Genomic DNA, 24,449 nt, shown 5'->3' with positions numbered 1-24,449 from the left:
TCACGATAGCCACAACCTGGTCGTGATCCAGGTTACTAGAATTTACATACCCTAGTAGGCATAGGACAGGATCTGGAGTCAGTGCAATGTCATATACATACTATATTACCAAAGGTATTGGGACACCTGCCTTTACATGCCCATTAACTTTAATGGCATCCCAGTCTTAGTCTGTAGGTTCAAGATTGAGTAGGCCCACCCTTTGCAGCTCTAACAGCTTCAACTCTTCCTGGAAGGCTGTCCACAAGGTTTAGGAGTGTGTCTATGGGAATGTTTGACCATTCTTCTAAAAGTGCATTTGTGAGGTTAGGCACTGATGTGGATGAGAAAGCCTGGCTGACAGTATCTGCTCCAATTCATCTTAAAGATGGTCTATCGGGTTAATGTCAGGACTGTAGGCCAGTCAAGTTCCTCTACCCCAAAATCGCTCATCTACGTCCTGACCTCAACCCGATAAAACACTTTTGGGATTAATTAGAGCAGAGACTGGGAGCCAGGCCTTCTCGTCCACATCAGTGCCTGACCTCACAAATGTGCTTCTGGAAGAATGCTTAAACATTCCCATAGACACATTCCTAAACCTTGTAGACAGCCTTCCCAGAAGAGTTGAAGCTGTTATAGCTGCAAAGGGTGGGCCAACTCAATCTTGAACCCTACGGACTAAGACTGGGATGCCATTAAAGATCATGTGTGTGTAAAGGCACTTACTTTTGGTAATATAGTGCATCTAGCGCTTCCTGCCAATACTGACATAGCATTGGACATCTCCAGAACAGATGCATAATGGATCTTTTTTTGGACTCTTCCTTCCACAATTGTAACTGGCCAGCGGACCATGCTAGATGGAGCATCTGGTAGATTTGATATTTTGATTTTATACTTTGTGAGTATGTTTTATACGCTTCTTTAAAAAAATTGTTGCAAAGGTAATGCGCTATTCCTTTTCTTTTTATAGATGCATAAAGGAGCCATTGAGCGCATCCTACATCGTCAGAATTTTTTCTGCAGCCCACCCTATGTAGCAGCTCCAGAGTGTGGTAAGTCCTATACAGAATGAAAAGCTGGGTCATCCTATGAGTTGGAGAGATCATCAATATCTGTCTCCCATCTCCCTGCATGGAATAGAGAATTTAGAAAGGAATTCGTATAGCAATCGCATACATACCCTAGAAATAACAGCCTTAGGCCCCTTTCACACGGGCGGACCATTCAGGTCTGCCGGTCAGTGTTTTAGGCAGACCTGAACGGACACTCCATACAGGTGTACGGAGCAACCAATGTCAGCGGTAACATGTCCCCTGACATCCGATCTACTAAAGTGTGACAGCTGGAAACCCTATTTTTCCATCTGTCTGGCAGATTGGATAAAAACTGACTCTACGATCAATCTTCATCCGATCCTCCATAGAGGAGAGCGGCGCTCTGACAGGTCAGTCCCTGCAGAGTGTGCAGAGACAGACCTGTCATCTGCCTGTTCAGCGGGGATCAACAGAGCGATCCCTGCTGAGCAAATCGGAGCCCATACACGGACACATTCGTGTGAAAGGTCCCTTCTTAGTATTGCCCCAACCTATACTATCAAAGATAGGAACAGGAGAAAAAATAAACAGTCAGCATTAGGCCTTGGAGCTTCAGAACACATCTAAATTGTAAATATTGACAAAACCATCTCTGATCTATGGTAAACTCAATACTGAATTGTTGATATGTTTTTAAAACCCCACTGGAGTATAAATTACATCAAGGCAGTGATCCCTGCTCATTCCCACCTGGAAAATCCTTCCAGTTTGGAGATTTCAGAAAATGCTCAATTTGACTAAAAGGGCATGAATCTAGTATACCACAAGATGCCCAGTATTATTTTAGTGGACTGCTAGACTTTGTATATCAGATAAATTGTGGTGTAAGTGAATTGACTAAAAGGTGGGATAGTGAAGTTCAGAACAAAGAGGGGATTATTGTTATGAAGTAGAGTAGCAAGTATATTATAGGAAGATGTCTGTAAGCCGCCATCTTCCCATCCTACAAGCTGTTGGGCTGCCAGAGAGTATACCCAGGTGTTTTGTCCCGATTGGCCCCCTTGGTCATTTGAACGTTGGAAGAATTCATATTTAAATCTAGCAGGCTTAATACACCATATAAAATTCCAAGAAATCATACTCAATTATTCGCGTAATCCAGCAGGCGAATTATGTAAATACTACATTAACTGAGGCATCCATATTATTTTTAAAAGATTGGTACGACCAGCCACAGAAAGTGGCCGTCTACACCACACCTTGCTCTGAGATCTAAATTTCTCACAGAGATAGCAAATTTTGTACCCTCCATACTTACTCAACAGAATCCCCTCACTCCCACCATTTGTCTTAGCAGGGCCGCGAGGAGCTCTATAGCTACCAAAAACAGAAGAGGTGATAGCGGTCACCCCTGTCTGGACCCACGAGACAGATAAAAAATGAATATCCTCCTATTAACCCATACAAAGGCCTTAGGGGACATATAAAAAAGCTTGACCCAATTACAAAAAGTATTACTGAAGACAAAGGGCTTAAGCATCTCCCATACATAGCTCCACTCTATATTGCCAAACACCTTGTCTAAAGACAGCAGTGCTCTATTTATCGAATTTTTGTTTACATCGGCATCTCCACGTTCAGCCTCCCCGTGAGACGATCGCGGGTATCCCCGCGGCGATCGAGTCCGCGGGACCCGCGACTGGACTCACGGGGGTCCCGACTGGCATGCGCGTGGCAGGGCGGCAAATACAAATGGACGTACCTGTACGCCAATTTTCCTGCCCGTGCCATTCTGCCGACGTACATCGGCGTGCGCCGGTCAGGAAGTGGTTAAGCTGAGACTGTGCCTCTGCCAAAGACAAGCAACTTTCAGGAGTTGGATCTTGCACATCTCAGTTACAAGCGACCGCTCACTAGCTTGATTTACTTCCCGCCTACTGTTCGATTTAACCACACTAATTTCTTTGATAAGAAGGCCCCTGAAATAAGCCTTCATGGTGTCCCTTAAAATAAGGGAGGCAGTGTTTAAATAATTTTCTAAAAACAAATAAGAGTCATTTGAATGGAATCATGAATAGGAATTGATCTGATGCCAAGATGGATTGAGCGTCCACAGGACCCAATTAGGACCATTAATGCCCCCTAGGGTAGCCAGCAAGGGGGGGTAGTCTTAAGTGCCCCTGGCCAGAATATCAATAGAAACAATGTACCAAAATATTTTCAGCGATCCCAGCATCAGATCAATGCAGGATAAAGAATTGTGAGCTTTTGAAAAGTAGGTGTACTGCTTTTCTACAGGATCCAACTTGCGCCAGAGGTCATGAAAATCAAACTCCCCACAAGCTTACCCATAGGGGTCAAATCTTCTGTATTAACCACTTCAATACTGGGCACTTAAACACCTTCCTGCCCAGACCAAATTTGAGCTTTCAGCACTGTCGCAATTTGAATGACAATTGCGCGGTTATGCTACACTGTACCCAAATAAAATTTTTATCATTTTTCCCACAAATAGAGCTTTTTTTTCTTGGTATTTGATCACCTCAACGGTTTTTATTTTTTGCTAAACAAATAAAAAAAAGACTGAAAATTTTGAAAAAAAAATATGTTTTTTTTTGTTTCAGTTTCAAAACTTTGTAAATAAGTACGTTTTCTTCTTCCCTGATGGGGCTGCACTGACGGGCACTAAGGCGGCACTGATCAGGTGGTACCAATGAAGTGGCACTGACGAGGTGGCATTGATGGGCACTGATCGTCTGAGACTCTTTACCGAGATCATAGTTGCAGGGGTCAGACTGACACACCGCAACAATGACCCCCACGATGCACGCCCCCGGGGGCGCGCAGCGGCTCAAAATCCTGAGGACGTCATATGACGCACAGTCAGGATTTTGAAACCATTTTGCAGCCGTCATTCGCCTATAGGGTGGGCGGCAAGTGGTTAAAGTGATTGTAAAGTATCATTTTCTTTCCTTTAAAAATAACAAACATGTTATACTTACCTGCTCTGTTGGAGTGGATTTGCATAGAGCAGTCCAGATCCTCCTCTTCTCGGGTGCCTCTTCTGTGCTTTTGGCCCCTCCCTCCTATTGAGTGCCCCCACAGCAAGCAGCTTACTATGGGGGCACCCGAGCCACAGCTTTGTGTCTCCATTCAGACACAGAGCTGTGGTTCGGCCTTGCCCCCTCTCTCCCCTGATTGGCTGACTGACTTTGATTGAAAACAGCAGTAGCTTTGTCTCAGCCAATACGGAGGGAGAGCCCTAGATGGCCGAGACAGTCGTGGACGTTGCTGGACAGAGTTGGGGCTCAGGTAAGTATTAGAGGGGCTAAGGGGGAGGGGGGGGGGGCTGCTGCACAGAAGGTTTCTTATCCTGATGCAAGATACAAAACCTTCTGACTTTACAACCCCTTTCATTTTCTTGGATGGAGAAAACCTGTCCTATATAATATTGAAAACATTATTAACCACTTAAGCCCCGGACCAATTGTCAGCCTAAGGACCAGAGGTCTTTTTACAATTTCGCACTGCACTGATTTAACTGGTAATTGCGCGGTCATGCAATGTTGTACCCAAATGAAATTTGCGTCCTTTTCTTCCCACAAATAGAGCTTTCTTTTGATGGTATTTGATTGCCTCTGCGATTTTTATTTTTTACGATATAAAAGGAAAAAACTGAAAATTTTGAAGATAAAATATATTTTCTACTTTTTGTTATAAGAAAAATCTAATAAACTCAATTTTAGTCATACATTTAGGCCAAAATGTATTCAGCCACATGTCTTTAGTAAAAAAGAAAAATGTCAATAAGCGTATATTTATTGGTTTGTGCAAAAGTTATAGCATCTACAAACTAGAGTACATTTTCTGGAATTTACACAGCTTTTAATTTATGACTGCCTATCTAATTTCTTGGTGAAATGATTGTGATCGGGGGGGGGGGGGGGGGTGACAGTGTGCCTATGTGTACCTACATGTGAGTGTAGTGTTGGTGCACACTTACTATGTCTTCTCTCCTTGCAGTCCGGTCAAAAAGACCGCCCAGAGGAGAGTGACATCACTTCCTCCTGCCTGTGCTTACAATACACAGGCAGGGGAAAACTTCTCATTCGCCAGGAGCGATCGAGAGGGGATGGCCAGAAACCAACGGCCATCCCCTCATCCCGGATCGCTCCTGAAGCGAAACAGACCGCCGCAGCCAGCGGGAGCGGGTCCGATCGGAACCCCCACCCACTGGAAGGCAGGCACGTATGGGTACGTGCTTGTGCCCGTCCGTGCCATTCTGCCGGCGTATAATTACATGCGGCGGTCCTTAAGTGGTTAAAGTCTCCCTTCAACATGACAGGAATAGGCTGTATGTCAACAAAACATTTTGAAAACAGCTGAATTGCCTCACATGAGTACAGAGGCGAAATATACACATGAGCAATTACAAGGCGCCTAACAAAAAGTCAGCAACACAAAATATATACTGTATCTCCAATATTTTATTTATACCCGTTTGCAGGAGAAGCTGGCACCACCATATACCAAAATGGATACGCCCCCTAGCATATGAGGAGCACGTAGAATGATACTCTTTATTTACACCACAGTGTATCAGGAACCGCACTGTATCTGGGGTAATGTGCATCTCCTGTAAACAGACAAGGTCGGGTTTCAAATTAATAAGCATATCAAAAAATGACTGACACTTCAAGGAGCTATTAGCACCCTGCATGTGTCAAGAAAACAAGTCTAATTTTCTGGCTAGGCTTACGTTTATATAAGTATTCATATTAATAAAAAAAAAATAATAATAAAGTTGCACTCACCCACTGTTAATAAACCTAATATAGCATCCAAAAACATTCAAATAAGTGCAACTAGTTTTCTGCAACTAAATTCATCTAAATAAAATGTAACAACCAGAGAAATCCAAAGGAACATTAAAAGAAACCTCTTTTATAAAATGACAATGATTCAAATAAGTGCAACGGATTATCTGTGAATTCATCTAAAAACAATATAATGTAATTATAATAAAAAATGCTAGAACCTCCAAAAGTAAAATGGCAGCATTAGCAGCGCTAAAATCACACAAAGTACAAAATAAAAGTCCTTGTGATTAGACTACTGGTATCGCACACAAAATCCTTGTGTGCGAATCCTCCTAGGAAACATCCTTGTAAAGTGATCCTCCCGTCACCACACCTTGTGCTGCACTGCTCCCTTAGGATTCCTTAGGACTCCCTTAGGATTTAAACTCACCAGAAATCAAATGGGATAACGCATTATAACAAATGTAGTTGTAACATCTCATTCTCCAATCAGCAGGTCATGTTATGTACTACCTTCAAGGCTCCAATTAACAAAACACTGGTGCGAATTCCACAGCTCATCAGCAATGGTAATATAGGGAGGAATGATCACATAGCATAATTCCTTTTAAAGATTTATTGCCCGTACAAGAACCCCCCTACATATTTCACTTACAGCAAAAATAATCATCAAAAGCAAGTAACAGAAAATGTCTGTTAGTATGTGTAACTTTCACAGCTCCTCTAGATGCAAGGCAGCGGTAATACACGGGTCGAGTTCCACGCTTGACAAACAAGTGTAGCCATGCCGTGTAGACACGTACTCGTCATCAACTTCGTCAAGGGCCGAGAAAAACACAATTCAAAAAAGTTATGAATTGATTTGCATTTTAATGAGTGAAATAAGTATTTGACCACTTCGCAAAACATGACTTAGTACTTGGTGGCAAAATCCTTGTTGGTAATCACAGAGATCAAATGTAATTGGCCACCAGGTTTGCACACATCTCAGGAGGGATTTTGTCCCACTGCTCTTTGAAGATCCTCTCCAAGTCATAAAGGTTGTATGTATGGTAGTGTGTTACAAATTGTTTTCTTGGGGACTATGGTCCCAGCTGCCTTGAGATCATTGACAAGGTTCTCCTGTGTAGTCCTAGGCAGATTCCTCACCAGTCTCATTGAAACTCCACGAGGTGAGATCTTGTACGGAGCCCCAGACAGAGGGAGATTGGCAGTTATTTTGTGTTTCTTCCATTTGTGAACAATTTCACAAACTGTTGACATCCTCTCACCAAGCAGCTTGGGAATGGTCTTGTAGCTCATTTCAGCTTTGTGTAGGTCTGCAATCTTGTCCCTGACATCCTTGGACATCTCTTTGGTCTTAGACATGGTGGAGAGATTGGAATCAGATTGATTGCTTCTGTGGACAGCTGTCTTTTATACAGGTAACAAGCTGAGATTAGGAACACTTCCTTTAACCACTTAAAGGCTGCCCACCGCATATATACTGCGGCAGGGCGGCTCTATTGCCTGAAAAAGCGTACCTGTATGTCGAATTGTGCAATAGATACTGTGAGCGCATGTCCGCTGCATGGAGCAGGAGCCAATCAGCGGGTCCAAAGGACCCAATGTCTGCCGGCCACCCTTGATCGCTCCACAGAGAGGCAGAACGGGGAAACAAGGCAGATCCCCGTTCTGACAGGGAAGTACACGGAGATCATCTGTTCCTTGTAAGCAGGAACATCGATCTCCCTGTCTGTCTATCCCCCACACAGTTAGAAAACACTCCCAAGGAACACACTTAACCCTTTGATTGCCCCTGATGTTAACCCCTTCCCTGCCAGTGTAATTTATACAGTAACATTGCACACACTGTATTGGTGTCACTGGTCCCAAAAAAGTGTCATTTAGTGTCAGATTTGTCCACCACAATGTTGCAGTTCCCCTACAAATCGCTGATTGCCACCATTACGAGTAAAAACAATAAAATGACAATAGTTTGTGGACACTATAACTTTTGAGCAAACCAATCACTATACGCTTTTTGGGATTTTCTTTACAAAAAATATATAGAAAAATACATATTGGCCTAAATTGATGAAGACTTTTTTTTATTTTTTTCAAAATTCTTTTTATGTTTATAGCACAAGAAAATAAAAACTGAAGAGGTTATCAAATACCACCAAAAGAAAGCTCTATGTGTGGGGAAAAAGGACATCAATTTAATTTGGGTACAGAGTTGCATAACCGTGTAATTGTCAGTTAAAGTAACAGTGCTGTACTGCAAAAAATGGCCTAGTCATTAAGAGGGTAAAACTTTAGGGGGGGTGAATTGGTTAAGAGAGAGTGCTCCTAATCTCAGTTTGTTACCTGTTTAGAAGCCACCTGGGAGCCAGAAATTTAGCTGATTGATAAGGGATCAAATACTTATTTGACTCAAAAAAAATGCAAATCAATTTATAACTTTTTTGAAATGCGTTTTTCTAGATATTTTTGTTGCTATTCTGTCTCTCACTGTAAAAATAAATCTACCATTAAAATTATAGACTGATAATTTTTTTGCTAATAGGCAACAGACTACAGACAAAAGAATATACACCGATTTGGGTTATTCTCACCAAAGAAATGTAGCAAAATACATTTGGGCCAACATTTATGAAGAAAGATTATTTCCAAATGTTATGACAGAAACAAAGAAAACTGATATTTTTTTTAAAATTTTCAGTCTATTGTCATTTATTTAGCAAATATAAAAATAAAACAGTGGTGGTTAAATACCACCAAAAGAAAGCTCTATTTGTGTGAAAAAACAATAAATGTGTTACATGGGTACATGTTGCATCACCACGAAAATTGGCTTGGGCAGGAAGGGGGTAAAAGTGCCCAGTATCGAAGTAGTTAAAATCAATAAGTAACCATTCATTATATTCTTCTAGCAAAGAATATCCACCATGGCTCAGTATTCTGACTAAAAAATTCTCAGTACTTTAAAGAGCCTACCACTTCAACATTTTTTTTTATGTGGTAACCCTGTTTCATTTATCCCCCGCTCATTAGTACCCTCGTTTAGCACACCCCCAACGTATTAGTAGCCTCCATTCAGCAGATCCCCTGCTCAGTGGTATTCTCAGCAGATCTGCACATACTGACCACACCACTCAATATTTAACAATCGTTGAAAGAAAATAAATATATAAACATACAGTGGTGTGAAAAAGTGTTTGCCCCCTTCCTCATTTCCTGTTCCTTTGCATATTTGTCACACTTAAGTGTTTCGGAACATCAAACCAATTTAAACAAAAGTCAAGGACAACACAAGTAAACACAAAATGCAATTTGTAAATGAAGGTGTTTATTATTAAAGGTGAAAAAAAATCCAAACCATCATGGCCCTGTGTGAAAAAGTGATTGCCCCCTAAACCTAATAACTGGTTGGGCCACCCTTAGCAGCAACAACTGCAACCAAGCGTTTGCGATAACGTGCAATGAGGCTTTTACAGCGTCCTGGAGGAATTTTGGCCCACTCATCTTTGCAGAATTGTCCTAATTCAGTTACATTAGAGGGTTTTCGAGCATGAACGGCCTTTTTAAGGTCATACCACAACATCTCAATAGGATTCAGGTCAGGACTTTGGCTAGGCCACTCCAAAGTCTTCATTTTGTTTTTCTTCAGCCATTCGGTGGTGGACTTGCTGGTGTGTTTAGGATCATTGTCCTGCTGCAGAACCCAAGTTCGTTTCAGCTTGAGTACACGAACAGATGGTCGGACATTCTCCTTCAGGATCTCTTGGTAGACAGCAGAATTCATAGTTCCTTTTATCACGGCAAGTCTTCCAGGTCCTGAAGCAGCAAAACAGCCCCAGACCATCACACTACCACCACCATATTTTACTGTTGGTATAATGTTCTTTTTATGAAATGCAGTGTTCCTTCTACGCCAGATATACTTGGACACACACCTTCCAAAGAGTTCCACTTTTGTCTCATCGGTCCACAGAATGTTGTCCCAAAAGTCTTGGGGATCATCAAGATGTGTTGTGGAGAAATTGAGACGAGCTTTGATGTTCTTTTTGCTCAGCAGTGGTTTTCTCCTTGGAACTCTGCCATGCAGGCCATTTTTGCCCAGTCTTTTCCTGATGGTGGAGGCATGAACGCTGACCTTAACTGAGGCAAGTGAGGCCTGAAGTTCCTTGGACGTTGTTGTGGGGTCTTTTGTGACCTCTTGGATGAGTCGTCGCTGCGCTCTTGGGGTAATTTTGGGCGGCCGGCCACTCCTGGGAAGGTTCACCACTGTTCCATGTCTTCGCCATTTGTGGATAATGGCTCTCACTCTGGTTCGCTGGATTCCCAAAGCTTTGGAAATGGCTTTATAACCCTTTCCAGACTGATAGATCTCAATTACTTTCTTTCTCAATTGTTCCTGAATTTCTTTGGGTCTCGGCATGATGTGTAGCTTTTAAGGATCTTCTGGTGGACCTTACTGTGTCAAGCAGCTCCTATTTAAGTGATGCCTTGATTGTGAACAGGTGTGGCAATAATCAGGCCTGGGTGTGGCTATAGAAATTGAACTCAGGTGTGGACAACCACAGTTATAGTATGTTTTAACAAGGGGGGCAATCACTTTTTCACACAGGGCCATGATGGTTTGGATTTTTTTTCACCTTTAATAATAAACACCTTCATTTACAAATTGCATTTTGTGTTTACTTGTGTTGTCCTTGACTATTGTTTAAATTGGTTTGATGTTCCGAAACACTTAAGTGTGACAAACATGCAAAGGAACAGGAAATGAGGAAGGGGGCAAACACTTTTTCACACCACTGTATATTGATTGTTGGACATTGTGTTTTATAAAAAACAATATTTAAAAATTGTCACAACCAGAAAGCAACTAACTCATTTTTGGACATACCAATTATGGGAACTCTCTACACCATCTAGTGGAAACCAGCTGAACAGCATTGTGAACCACTGATGAAGTATGGTTATATAGTTATTTCCCTGCAGATAAGCAGATGAGGATCTGGTGTGAAATAAATATGATCAATAAAAAAAAAAAATTAATATAAAAAAGGGGGTAAAAAATGAAGACTAGAATACTGGACTAATAGAGTAGCGGCCATAACTCGTTGCAGGGCGGCCTTGACTTAATGGGCTTACCAGTTACCTTCTCGTGGCCTGATCTTCCATGTTTAGGGGTTCCCAGGGTTGATACCCAACGACTTGAACACAGATGAAGTGCTCTTTAAAAGGTTTTATTTTGCATGAAGAACCTTCAAATAACACAGTCTCTTAGGGAACAGAGGGCACAGGTGAAGAACTCAGGCATCTTGAACTGCAGGTCTAGCAAAGTTTCTATTTCCACCCAGAGAGTAGCCACTCGCAAGTGGGTACTTCAAGGCTGAACAGATCTCTAGCCAGAGATCATGGCAGTCAGCACGTTGACTCAAACTTGATCAATCAACTAAGGGTGAACAGGAACCTTTTTCCGCCGTACCTGGAATGTTTCCCGTCTCCTCAATGGTACTGGAAAAGTGTGAATTCGCCACTGTCCATCCCAACTCAGTAACCAGGGACTTCTCAGGATGCCACTTGCCGGCCCTCCTCTGAAGAGTCCTCCCCCGGTCACTTCCACGAGCTGTGGTGTCCCTCCAAGCCGAGAGCACACCTGGACACCTTGAATCCTCCCTCAGTTACTACTCCTCGGACCAGCAGGTTCCGAGACCCGGGAACAGACGGATATCTACCCCAGACCAGGCAGGTCTATCAGGGGCCACTGACAGGAACATGTTGTGGGATGTCGAACACCCCGTGACCGGGACCCCTCACGGGGCTACCCCGGTCCTGGAACCAGAACAGACCACACGGGTCTCACCAACACCTCTCTCTGAACACATGATCCACACCGCTTAAGTACCCCCTCCCCAGACTCCTCAGCAGGCTCCGACACTCCCACTCATTGGCTCCAAGAAGGCCGATACCCAAACATCCAACCAGACCTGGTTCTGGCCTGTCATGTGCACCTCACCGTTCACATGACCAGGCAGAACTTCTAAACACAGCCTGACCAGACTGGTGTTAAGGCCCACCTACATAATCAACCCTCAGAACCTTTATTGTTCTGAGGCAAAACCTAATTTTACATGCGTATGACATTTTGTCCAAAATGTCATCCGCTACAGATATATTGGGGGTTATTTACTAAAGAAAAGTCCACTTTGCACTGCAAATGCACTTAAAAGTACACTTGGAAGTATAGTCAGTGTAGATCCGAGGGGGACATGCAAGGAAAATAAAAAACAGCATTTTAGCTTGCACATGATTGGGTGATAAAATCAGCAAAGCTTCCACTCAGTTCAGATCTACCCCTTAGATTTAGAGTGATTGCACTTCCAAATGTACTTTCAGTGCACTTGCAGTGCAAAGTGGATTTTCCTTTCGTAAATAACCCCCATTGTCCAGTAAGGCATATTATAGGTCATAAAAATATTGTAAATGACTTATACGGGGAAAAGAGAGTATGTATGTGGTATGGATAATTCCCTCCCATATTTGGTAAAACCAATAGCAAATGTTATTTTCTAGAAATTTTTTTATTGTCTATGGTCAATAGTCTATAATAAAACATTTGAGATCAATATCTATATTTAATCCCAATGGTTGAAGTTATTGAAGCCTATATATCCATTGTGCTTCCATTTGGGACACCTTTTTAGTCATGTCTGGGCCTCTCCAGTGCTGGCGAATGCTATCTATATCCCAGAATCTAAGAAGGGAGGGATTCTTATTGTGCACCAACCTAAAATGGTTGGATACACTGTGAAATCTAAACCCTTTCTTTATGTTGTCTATGAGTTCTCCCACCTGCTTTGCCAGCATCCTAGTGGTTCTGTCAACATGCCTTCCTTTCAAAATTGTACAGCCAGATTACCATCAGAGGGGAGCCACCCCCATTCCCTCCCAACCATCCACTGCCTAGCAGAAAATGGAGGAGAGGATGTGGAGGAGAGGATGTGGAGGAGAGGAGAATAGAAGTTTAATGGCAGGCAACATCAATCTCACTGATATTTCCTTCACCAAGGAGGAACTTACACTACTCAGTGAGGGTTTGAAATTCGCTCCTGCAAAATTTTGTAAATAAATTTGAGCCATTTATGGATCTGGAAAAATTTGCCAGAAAATTTAATGTTAAAAAATTATTCGAGGAACACCCAAACCAAAATAGATGCGTCATCCCACACCCCCATACAGGGTTACGTAATAAGTCGGCTTTTAATGCCAAAGTTCTTCCCACAGGTTTATTCGAGTCTTCAAACATATTGTACAGGAAGATATCAAAGATATCCCCTATTCCAAAAAAAGAAATGGTAAACAAACTAGAAAGGCCATTCAAAAATTAGAAAAAACAAACAAAAATATAGTCATCAGACCGGCGGATAAGAGGGAGGCCTCATAACATTGCAGAAATGAAAAGAATACTACAGGACTCCACCTACAAAAAGCTACCAAGTGATCCGACTACTAGACTAAAATCTTCCCTCACAAAACTGTTTAAAAAAGGTTCCACTCTAGAAATACTAAACAAAAAAGAGGCCAAGTATCTTATATAAAAAGTTCCCAAAATTCCAGTTATTTACCAAGTCCCCAAAATTCACAAAAATAACCCCCCCCCAGGGAGACCCATAGTCAGTGGTATTGATTCTTTATACTCAAGACCAGGGGAATATATCAACATCTTTCTACAGCCTATATCAACGAGGGTGGGGAGTGTAAAATCTTTTACCTAATTAAACATGATTGAGGATTACTGCACCATGAGGTCCGTTCTTTTTTGTTCCATAGGAACAATAGTGGTGTGGCGCTAACGGCCGGATCACCAAGAGTGACGTGCTGAGACTGGGGAGCCTGTATCTATCTCCCTTTGCCTGTTTGGTCATGATATGTTGAGATCGAGGGGTCTTCATATAACATTCAATGCCCATTTGATCTTTGTTATGAGGGTCCAAATAGGAGGGTAAGCGGCAGTGCGTATGGGTGTCGGTGATGGTTTATTAAGTGTGCGGTTTTCAATATTAACCATGGGCAAATGTTAGGTGGACTCATTCAATAAGCGCTGCACACATTGTTTACATCAACAAGGGGCAAACCATACCTCAAAGATAGTAGGGAGCTCATTAATATGATAAAAGAGATGGAGATAGGACATCAAACATTGCTGGCCAAAGTAGATATTGAATCTCTTTATACCAACATCGGATAAAAGGATGCCCTTTGTGCCACTTTATGGGCATTACAAAAATATTCAGACCTCAAGGCCCCCCAAAAAAATGTCTTGTTGAAAGTCTGGACATGGTAATGACTAATTATTATTTTTGACATTCAGGAGATTTATATAATCATGTAAAAGGGGTGGCCATGGGGGGTGAGTTATGCACCAAGTATCGCTAATATATTCCTAAATAAATGGGAAGAAGAATGTTTTTTTTTTTTTTACCAATCAGTGGCCCCAACTAAAAATGTACCAATGCTATATAGATATCTTCATCGTTTGGGAGCATTCACAAGAGGAACTGGAAATAATTTTCAAATGCATAAATCAAAATGATTATCACATTAAATTTAGCAGTACATGGCATCGATCATTTATCCATTTTCTAGACTTCTTGGGGACCCAGACCCATTTTAAGAATACTGACCGCAACGGATATATCTCTACCCAGAGCTGCCATCATCCAGATTGGCAATCCCAAAGGGTCCATTTCTGAGAATTAAAATAATTTGTGCAAAGAAGGAAGATTTTATGGCCCAGACTAACATGCTTATTGGTTGATGTGTAGAAAAGGGATATACCATATTTATTGGCGTATAATGCACACTTTTCTCCCCTGAAAATAGGGGGGAAATTGCGGGTGCGTGTTATACGCCGACATTGTACCTCAGAGGGGAAGGAGGGGGATAAGTGCCGCCGGAAATCACTGAGCCATCATCTCCTCTCCACTAGGCTCTCACTCAGCTCGCACGTCACACACAGGCCCGCATCCGCCACCGGCATTGGACCAGTATTCTGTCAATCACAGGAGCTGGTCCAATGCCAATGGCAGAGGCGGGACTGTGTATGTGACTGCCGACTGAGAGCTGAGGAAACAGATGATGGCTTGGTAATTTCATATGATAGATGGTGAGCTGCATTGATGGGGGAGATGGGCGCAGATCAGGCTGCACTGAAGCTGCAGATGGGCACAGATCAGGCTGCACTGAAGCTGCAGATGGGCACTAATCGGGCTGCATTGATTCTCATTGACCATTATTTTGCTTCAAAGTGGTTTATTTAAAAAAAAAAAAAAAATAAATCCTGAAATTTCCCTCTTAGATTGGGGTGCGTGTTATACGCCGATAAAACGGTAATAAACAACTGGAAACAATGAGGGAACAAATTAGGAAAATTAACCATAACACCCTTTTGAGACCAAAAATTAAAAAGCCCACAGGCGATGAGTTTAACCTTGCGTTCATTGCAGGATGCGTTCGTTGCAGGATCAAACCTCCAATATAGAGAAGTAGAAACGAATTATTAAAAAAACATTGGAGAGAAATCAAAGGGGTAAAAGGTGCGCTATGGACCCTAGATGTATTAAAAATACACAAAACGCAAACTTCAAAACTCAGTGGGGTGTGAGATGATTAAAATTAAGACTATGAAAATTATATCAACAGAATACCAAAAAAATAGTTGAGTAAATAAATAAGTGAATAAGTACCCTAGTGGTAAGAACAGGGGCTGCCACTACCTTTGTAATCAACCTTGAAAGGGTGAATAGAATAGATGTATATCAAAGGGGGTAGTCACGGCGCACACCTACTGCTATTTTGTGCAAATTGCAAATATATGGAACAAATTAATTGTGCAAAAATGTACTAGGAAAAATGTAAAAATAAAAATGAAAAATAATAAAAACTGATAATAAAACATGCGTAGTGGTAACAAATGAAAAATACCAGAACTATATACGTGCTAACCACCAATTCTTATGCAGTATGGGTGAAGATATTCCATAACTGATACAATATTTTAAGTAAAGTGCTCGATACTCTTAAAGGTGTATAGTGCAAAAATATTAATATAATATTAATATAAAGTGCTTAATATAAAGTGCATAGTGTTCTGAAATTTATAAAAACCGAAAATACAAAAACCAAAAATTACATTTATCAAAGTATAATTTCATGCGATTATAAAATCGCTAAGTGGAGACATGCAGCAAAATGTATAAAAATGTATAAAAAGTCCAGCATCAGAATACCATGAGCAATTGTACTTTTCGTGCGATTATAGAATCGCTAAGTGGAGATGTACAAAAAAAGTCCAGCATCAAGGTGCCATGAGCAAAATTACATTAAATTACATTAAACCAGTAGATAAAAATAAAAATAGAAATAAAAATAAAAGTCTTCTTAAATGAAAGTGACAGTGTGCTTCAGAATTCCTGGGTAACAACCGGTGCGTTTGTAGTGTAAAGGCAGTAATCCGCACTCACCAGCTCCCCATCCCCTTAAGGGGTTAACGTGCCTTCACAGTGTGAGCCCCTGTGTCGCTACGTGTGGCTGGTCCGGTTTGTATATCCAGGGAATTCCTCACAAAAAATAAAGTGCAGCAGACATAGCGTGAACCAGTTTAAACAATCCTTTATTATAATATTTAAAAACGCTACTCACAATGTGTGGGATAAGAACACATACACCGTGGCCTCAGGTGTATCCACTCGTACATAGCGGTGGCAGCGGGGAATACAAACAGATACCCACATTTGATACAGCGAAAAAGCCGGTTCTTATCCCACACATTGTGAGTAGCGTTTTTAAATATTATAATAAAGGATTGTTTAAACTGGTTCACGCTATGTCTGCTGCACTTTTTGTGAGGAATTCCCTGGATATACAAACCGGACCAGCCACACGTAGCGACACAGGGGCTCACACTGTGAAGGCACGTTAACCCCTTAAGGGGATGGGGAGCTGGTGAGTGCGGATTACTGCCTTTACACTACAAACGCACCGGTTGTTACCCAGGAATTCTGAAGCACACTGTCACTTTCATTTAAGAAGACTTTTATTTTTATTTTTATTTCTATTTTTATTTTTATCTACTGGTTTAATGTAACTCTTTTGCTCATGGCACCTTGATGCTGGACTTTTTCTGTACGTCTCCACTTAGCGATTCTATAATCGCACGAAAAGTACAATTGCTCATGGTATTCTGATGCTGGACTTTTTATACATTTTTATACATTTTGCTGCATGTCTCCACTTAGCGATTTTATAATCGCATGAAATTATACTCTGATAAATTTAATTTTTGGTTTTTGTATTTTCGGTTTTTATAAATTTCAGAACACTATGCACTTTATATTAAGCACTTTATATTAATATTATATTAATATTTTTGCACTATACACCTTTAAGAGTATCGATCACTTTACTTAAAATATTGTATCAGGTATGGAATATCTTCACCCATACTGCATAAGAATTGGTGGTTAGCACGTATATAGTTCAGGTATTTTTCATTTGTTACCACTACGCATGTGTTTTATTATTTTTCATTTTTATTTTTACATTTTTCCTAGTACATTTTTGCACAATTATTTTGTTCCATATATTTGCAATTTGCACAAAATAGCAGTAGGTGTGCGCCGTGACTACCCCCTTTGATATACATCTATTAAAAAAACATTGGCCCATATTACAAAAAGACCACACCTTAAAAAAGATCCTCCAAATAAAGCCACGTTTATTTATAGGAGGGCACCAGAGTTACGAAACATGCTAGCAAATAACTTCATCAAGCCTCCCAAGAGACCTCCCACTTTCTTGGACCAAACAGGATTTTATAAATGCAAAAGATGTAAAGCATGTAGAATCACTTGTGACAAAACAAGGAAAACCACAAACTTTTCATCTGTTGTCACGGGTGATGAATATGACATCAGACATCTCATCATCTGTGACATCAGATATGTAACCCCTCTCCGGATGTGTCCATGCAATTTTCAATATGTTGTCAGAACAACTAGGATGGGTAAGCGGGTGGGAGAACACATAGACAACATAAAGAAAGGGTTTAGATATCAGTGTATCCAACCATTTTAGGTTGGTGCACAATAAGATTCCTCCCTTCTTATATTTGGGGGTATAGATCAGGGGCGGATCCAGAGTCTAGTCTCGGGAGGGGCACTGCTAGAAAATATGTTTTTTTGGGGGGCAATTTATATGGGAAATGGCTGGTATTGGCGCTTCAATCATCACGGCACCATAGTTGTTATGGTGTCAGGATGGTTGAAGCACATTATTTCTATTATTACATTGTAATACAAAAATAAATGGTTCAACTCACCATAATGCAGAATCAGTGGGAGCCCTGAGGGTGTCACTTGCCACGTCACCTGCCACCAAATGCGGATTGTCACATCACTTGCCACACACTGCGGACTGTCACTTGCCACACACTGCACATTGTCACTTGCCACACACTGCACATTGTCACTTGCCCCTTTGCCTGCCACACATTGCGGATTGTCACTTGCCCCTTCGCCTGCCACACATTGCGGATTGTCACTTGCCCCTTCGCCTGCCACACATTGCGGATTGTCACTTGCCACGTAGCCTGCCACACATTAAGGATTGTCACTTGCCACGCAGCCTGCCACACATTGCGGATTGTCACTTGCCACGTAGCCTGCCATACATTGCGGATTGTCACTTGCCACATAGCCTGCCACACATTGCGCACTGTCATTTGCCACGTCACCTGCCACACACTGCAGATTGTCACTTGCCACGTAGCCTGCCACACATTGCAGATTGTCACTTGCCATGTAGCCTGCCACACGTTGCAGACTGTCACTTGCCACGTAGCCTGCCACACATTGCAGATTGTCACTTGCCACGTCGCCTGCCATACGTTGCAGATTGTCACCTGCTGTGTCACTGGTCTTTTGCTGTGTCCCAGAGTGAAGTTAGGCAGCAGAGAGATAATGTAATCTCTCTGCTGCCCACTGCTTCCCACACAGTGCAGAACTGCAGAGATGCAGGGCAGTGAGAGATGATGTCATCTCCCTGCTCCCCTGCCCACCAGCTTCCTGATTGGTCAGCAGCCCACTCATACGCTGAGTCGCCCAGCTGCCCCCCCCACCCGCCTGTGCTGTCACCCGCTGAACCGCCTGCCCACGCTGTCACTCGCGGAACCGTTGGCCAGCGCTGTCATCCGCGGAACCTGCCCGCGGAACGACACCCGCGGAACCGCCGGCCTGCGTTGTCACCCGCGGAGCCGCCCGCATTCTTGGAGGGGGCAATTGCCCTGTTGCGCCCCCCGGATCCGCCCCTGGTATAGATGGAGTTTACCAGTATTGGAGAGGAACAGACACAACGGTGACCCAAATGGAAACACAATGAATATATAGGCTACAATAACTTCGACTATTGGGATTAAATATAGATATTGATCTCAAATGTTTTATTACAGACTATTGACCATAGACACTAACATTTTCTAGACTATGACATTTTCTATTGGTTTTACCAAATATGGAGAGAAATACTCCATATCACGTAAATACTCTCTTTTGCCTGTATAAGTAATTTAGAATATTTTTATGACATAATATCATGCCTTACTGGACAATATTATATTGATCTCTATTAGTCCTGTATTCTAGTCTAAAATTCTTACCCCCCTTTTTCCATTAATTTTGTTAAAATGTTTTAAATTGATTATGGTATATTTATTTCACACCAGATCCTCATTTGCTTATCTGCAGGGAAAATAGGATTTTTTGTACTCACCGTAAAATCTTTTTATCTGTAATTCACCGACCGACACAGCTCCTCTCTTAGCCATTGGGTTGTTATGCCCTATTACTAGGAGATACTAGGCATTAGTTGTAATACAACACTCAGAACTCTTAGTTCAATTCTCCACCCTGCCATGCAGCCATCAGTATGTCAACAAGCAGTATAACGTAAACTTAAAAAGGAGGGGCGGGTGCTGTGTTGGTCGGTGAATTACAGAGAAAAAGATTTTACGGTGAGTACACACGATCCTATTTTCTCTTATATTCACTGACTGACACAGCTCCTCTCTTAGCCATTGGGATGTCCCCAAGCAGTGCCAAACGAGGGGTGGGAAAACAGCATATAAACTTCATTCACCATGGCAAGTGGGAACTAGTGAAACTGTACCCACAAAAACACAACAGTGCGTGGAGAAATCCACCAACAAACCAGGGTACCCTCAACAGGAGTGACTACCCACAACCGCACAAAAAACTGCGGAATGTAATGCAACAGTGCATTAACTTAACGGTACTGTGTTTTTAGTGAAAAACCAGGAAACAAAAAAGGAAAAATATTGCATATTCAATTGCAACTATTCGACCGCCTGCAAAACTTTGCAGCCAAAACAGGCATCAGCCAATGCACTGCTGTCTGCCTTGTAGAACTTGGTAAACGTGTGGACAGACGACCAGGTCGCCGCTTTACACACTTGAGCAACAGACGCGTCGCCGCTTTACTCACTTGAGCAACAGATGCTTGGTGAGAGCTGTACTTACCAGTCCTGAAGAGCTGGGAGACATTCCAACGCAGACCCACTCACTGATCAGTACAGGGTGTCTGCTGGCCTGGCATACTGTGACGCAGACATCAGTAGTCTGGTCATATGTATGCGCCCGGAGCATAAAAGTTCACCGACCACCTATGGAGCTGAGGTTTCATCGTGGCCTGCCGAGTGCGTGGCCTGCCGAGTGCGTGGCTGCGGCGCGCACATGCTCAATGGCCGGACTGGGGAGACTACAAGGATAAGAATATCCAGCCTGTCACCCAGCCGGCTGTTGATAATAGATAATAGGATCAATCATCTTGTGCAAAAAGTCACGCTTCTGCATAAAAAAAGCACGGACCGATGGCCCCGCAGGGTTCCTAGGTCCTTCTCCTTCACTAGGCAAAATAAAACTGATGGCTGCATGGCAGGTTGGAGGGTTGTTGCCCAAGGGACCGCCCCGTGGGCGAAACTAAGAGTTATGAGTGTTGTATTACAACTAATGCCTATTATCTCCTAGTAATAGGGCATAACAACCCAATGGCTAAGAGAGGAGCTGTGTCGGTCGGTGAATATAAGAAAAATAACTATATCACAATACACCATCAGTGGTTCACCATGCTGTTCAGCTGGTTTCCACTAGATGGTGCCATATAGAGACTTCCCATAATTGGTATGTCCAAAATTTAGTTAGTTGCTTTCTGGATGTGACTATTTTAATTATTGTTTTTTTTTTTTTTATAAAACACACTGTGTCCAACAATCAATATATGTTTTTTATATATATATATATATATATATATATATATATATATATATATATGTCTTTTAAAGATAGTTAAATATTGAGTGGAGCAATCAGTATTAGCAGATCGGCATTCCGAGAGGCAAAGTGTGTTTTTCATTTGTCTCCACCTATCAACATAAATGTAAGCTGGAAGCAGAGTGACGTCACTACCTGAAGAGGCTAAGCACGGCGAAACGTACGTCGTAGCAGATGATCTGTCACTTCCGGGACCTGTATGATACCAAACAGGCTTAACCACCTAGAACGAGATGTGGATCACATGCCATTGCTGGAGGAATAGCCATTTTTCCACACACCTAGTGCAGGGACAGGCACACTTACACGTGAATGCAATCATTACCTTATTGCTTTTATACCAAACAAATAAACTTACTACACTGAGACTTATCTAGGGCTCCTGTGGAGTGATTTTTAGACATCCTAGCTCTATCCTGAGGGACCAGTGGAGTGGTGTTGGTAGTGAAACCAATCTGGTTTTCCAAATGCACATTTTGACCATTTTGTGAAAAGGGGTCAAACACCTCTGGTGAGTTGCCACCTTCCCATTGACCACTTGTGGTGGAAGAACTAGAAATCTTATATAGGAGCAACTTGTTTGGTGTTGGGAATATCATCACAAACAGATTTTATGCTTGCATTTTATTATTTGTACCTTGACCCATATTCAGTTTTGCACGTTGTTATTGCTTTTAATGGTTTACCAATATATCCAATCACTTTATGAGCACATTTCATCCTTCATTTGGTCTACACTTTACCATCAGGTGACTTTTCACCTTAAAGGGGCAGCTACACTTCAGCTCACTATTTTTCACAGGGTGCCAATCTTTAGCTACTGACACACAAATATTGCTTCCATTCTATACACCAATGTTTCTCAAGTCCAGTCCTCAAGTACCCCCAACACATCATGTTTTCAGGCTTTCCATTATTTTGCACCGGTGATTTGATCAGTTTCACTGCCGTAATTACCACAGCCATTTCATCTTGAAAATACTACCTGTTGGGGTTACTTGAGGACTGGAGTCGAGAAAGATTGCTTTGCACCATGTGCGTCATCTGCTAGTTTCTCCTGCTCCTTATAGCGGAAATCTGTTAAAGAAAAAACATTTTTCTCAATGTCTCTCCCTCCTCTCTGTGGTGCCGACATTGTAAGGGTGGGCGCCCAGCTGTGGCTTCACAGCCAGGCACCCACTGCACATGCGCACCTGGCCAGGCAATCATCTGAGATCTGTGACATGTCCCAGATGATTGCCGAGAGGGAGGGGGGAGAGGTGATCTCCCTTCTGGTTTCGTGGTGAGACGGAAGGAAGTGGGAGCTGGGTCCTTCTGAAAAGAGTAACTCCGCAAGTATATTGCTGATGTGCAAAAAGTATACCATGTTTCTACCTTCCTCTTTGACATGACAACACAGCTCTGAAATCCTTTAAATGACCCCCCCCCCAACAATCATACTTGCCTATATATCCTTGTGGCTTTTTCTTCATATTTTCCCATTTTTCTCCCTTTCTTATCTTATCTACTCGTCTTGTCCACAGGCAGAAAGCGCGGAAGTTATCAGCTCACATGAGTTATGGCAAAATCAACTGATATTTTTGCAGATAAAACATTTTGAATTATATTCATACAATTGGAACAAAATGCTTATCTATTAGAAGGAAAAGCCTTAACTTACCACTTGTATTATAGCTCATATTTCATTGTAGAGTACTGCTAGAAAGGAACAACAAAAGATCCTTCAGTTGAATCAACATCAGCTGTCCACCTAGTGTAGAAGAAATACTTTTAGAATGAATCCAATTAAATTTGAAAGGACATGTCAATAGTCAACGTCTGTTTTCCAGGGAGAACAAAATCAGTGCTTGTAGCCGTTTCTCGTAATTGAGGTCCACCAAGCCGCCTACCAATTTAGTTGGTCTTTTCTTGACTCTCTCCATGTCCACCACATCCACCTGAGGATTGGTGACCAGAACTTGACAGAACACTTCAGATGTGGCCAGACCAGAGATTTATAAAGTGGCAGGATAATCATTTTATCTCTGGAGTAAATTCCCTTTTTTATATAAGCTAATAGTCTGCTGGCTTTGCTTGGCATTGCCTGCTATTGCTCAGTCTGTCTTCTACCAGGACCCCCAGATTTTCCTCCATCCTCGATTCCCCAGAGGTTCTCTCTCTAGTGAATAGTTTGCATTTATATTCTTAATCCCCAAGTGCATCACTTTACATTTTTTAACGTTAAACCTCATTTGCCATGTAGTTACCCACTCCATTATTTTATTCAGGTCTGGATTCAGACAAGAATGTGGGTAAGTTAGTTTAGTTTTTTTTTTTTCTGAAAATTTTATTGGAGGAGAGAGAAAAAAAAAAAGAGCCAGAAAAAGAGTGAAATACTCTGAGGGGGTAGCATCCAAGATGCCCTCTAAGCCAAGTTAGTGCAAGAGCATAAAAATAAAATATAATTTACTAAGCACTGCCATGTAGCAGATTAGCGTATTCAGCTGTGGATCTATAATGTAACCAGCAGGTCCAAGTTTTAATGTAGTCGGTTATTCTGTCTTGAGTGGTATGTATCAGTTTCTCCATAACTGCAATTTTGTTGGTTCTAAAGGCAGAAGGTTTTTTGTTACCTTAAAATGGTTGTAAACCTCAGTCATAAAATCTGAACTAAGCAAATATATCTGTAGTGTTTACTTGTCTATCTCCAAAGCTCCAAGTGTGTTCTTCTCTAGTGCTTCGTTTCTCTGTTATCATTATCAGCATGAGTCACTTCTGAGAAGTTTTCCCGACACATGAAATAAAATTTGTGATGGGGAAGGAGCTCAGCACACAGCTTGTTTATTCAGAACAGCTTTGTAACCTCCCTTTAGTTCTGTGCCATGTCTGAAAGGGGGTGTGTCCCTTTCCTGTAATTAGCTCTCACACACTAACTGCAGCTCTCTGCCGCCTCCTCTGGGATATTGAGAGATCCCTAAGGAATTTATAACAATTCACCACTTTGAATGGCTGTAGAGAAGAGACGACTGCAGATAAACAAGTAAAACTTATAATAGGATTTCTTTAATCTCTGTGCATCGCCTGAGGCTATTCAATTCACTGAGTATATGAGAGGGTTTACAACCACTTTAATGCATCCTCTGCATTAAGGTAAAAAACATTCTGCATGCAGCTCCCGCTCCAACCTCTCCTATACTTACCTGAGCCCTATCTCAATCCAGAGATGTGCATGAGAG

The 24,449-nt window shown here is 41.9% G+C and overlaps 1 protein-coding gene across 2 annotated transcripts in view; it reads right to left on the bottom strand.

Moving 5' to 3' along the window:
- The window catches only part of PSD (pleckstrin and Sec7 domain containing), a 711,875-nt gene that overhangs the window by 608,335 nt on the left and 79,091 nt on the right, over positions 1-24,449 (bottom strand). For both annotated transcript variants that reach the window (XM_077454479.1, XM_077454482.1), the window contains exon 3: positions 22,895-22,984. The gene's annotated coding sequence lies outside the window, so the exon portion shown is untranslated. The remainder of the gene's footprint in view (positions 1-22,894; positions 22,985-24,449) is intronic.

The sequence above is a fragment of the Lithobates pipiens genome, unplaced genomic scaffold, assembly GCF_037356315.1.
Source record: "Lithobates pipiens isolate NorthernLeopardFrog02 unplaced genomic scaffold, aLitPip1_a1.2 Scaffold_25, whole genome shotgun sequence".
In the NCBI taxonomy this organism is placed as follows: Eukaryota; Metazoa; Chordata; class Amphibia; order Anura; family Ranidae; genus Lithobates; species Lithobates pipiens.
Note: the sequence above shows the minus strand (reverse complement) of the source record. Positions and strands in the feature narration are given on the sequence as shown.